At 45.3% G+C, this 870-nt stretch overlaps 4 non-coding genes across 4 annotated transcripts; all 4 read right to left on the bottom strand.

The window, feature by feature from the left end:
* Nucleotides 1–42: 42 nt before the first annotated feature.
* On the bottom strand, nucleotides 43–115 carry Pmar_PMAR013030. The gene has a single exon. It is a non-coding gene; the product is annotated as a tRNA-Thr (tRNA).
* Nucleotides 116–251: 136 nt separating this feature from the next.
* On the bottom strand, nucleotides 252–324 carry Pmar_PMAR013031. Its single transcript has one exon. It is a non-coding gene; the product is annotated as a tRNA-Thr (tRNA).
* Nucleotides 325–460: 136 nt separating this feature from the next.
* Pmar_PMAR013032 lies at nucleotides 461–533 on the bottom strand. The gene has a single exon. It is a non-coding gene; the product is annotated as a tRNA-Thr (tRNA).
* Nucleotides 534–679: 146 nt separating this feature from the next.
* On the bottom strand, nucleotides 680–752 carry Pmar_PMAR013033. Its single transcript has one exon. It is a non-coding gene; the product is annotated as a tRNA-Thr (tRNA).
* Between the last annotated feature and the right edge of the window lie 118 nt (nucleotides 753–870).

The following is an 870-nucleotide window of genomic DNA, read 5'->3' on the forward strand; positions in this document are numbered from 1 at the left end:
ATTACGAAATGCCGTCGGTTTCCGACAAAGAGACTCAGAGCAAGCCTTCTGCCGGAGTTGAGCAGACGACCTCCCGCTTACTAAGCGGGTGCTCTACCAACTAAGCTAAAAAGGCACGGTCTCGTAAGTGTGAAGTCTAACCATGTCGTGAAATTTCACAATGGAACGCATACCACAATTTAAGTGTTGCAAAGATTTGGTGCTAAATTTCAGTGAAAAATTACGAAACGCCGACAAACCGACTCAGAGCAAGCCTTCTGCCGGAGTTGAACCGACGACCTCCCGCTTACTAAGCGGGTGCTCTACCAACTAAGCTAAGAAGGCACGGTCTTGTAAATGTGAAGTCTAACCATATCGTGAAATTTCACAATGAAACGCATACCACAATTTAAGTGGTGCAAAGATTTGGTGCTAAATTTCAGTGAAGAATTACGAAATGCCGACAAACCGACTCAGAACAAGCCTTCTGCCGGATTTGAACCGACGGCCTCCCGCTTACTAAGCGGGTGCTCTACCAACTAAGCTAAGAAGGTACGGTCTCGTAAGGGTAGAGTCTAACCATGTCGGGAAATTTCACAATGAAACGCATACCACAATTTAAGTGGTGCAAAGTTTTGGTGCTAAATTTCAGTGAAGAATTACGAAATGTCGTCGGTTTCCGACAAAGCGACTCAGAGCAAGCCTTCTGCCGGAGTTGAACCGACGACCTCCCGCTTACTAAGCGGGTGCTCTACCAACTAAGCTAAGAAGGCACGGTCTTGTAAATGTGAAGTCTAACCATGTCGTGAAATTTCACAATGAAACGCATACCACAATTTAAGTGGTGCAAAGATTTGGTGCTAAATTTCAGTGAAGAATTACGAAATGCCG

The sequence above is a fragment of the Perkinsus marinus genome (assembly GCF_000006405.1).
Source record: "Perkinsus marinus ATCC 50983 genomic scaffold scf_1104296960434, whole genome shotgun sequence".
NCBI classification, from domain to species: domain Eukaryota; phylum Perkinsozoa; order Perkinsida; family Perkinsidae; genus Perkinsus; species Perkinsus marinus.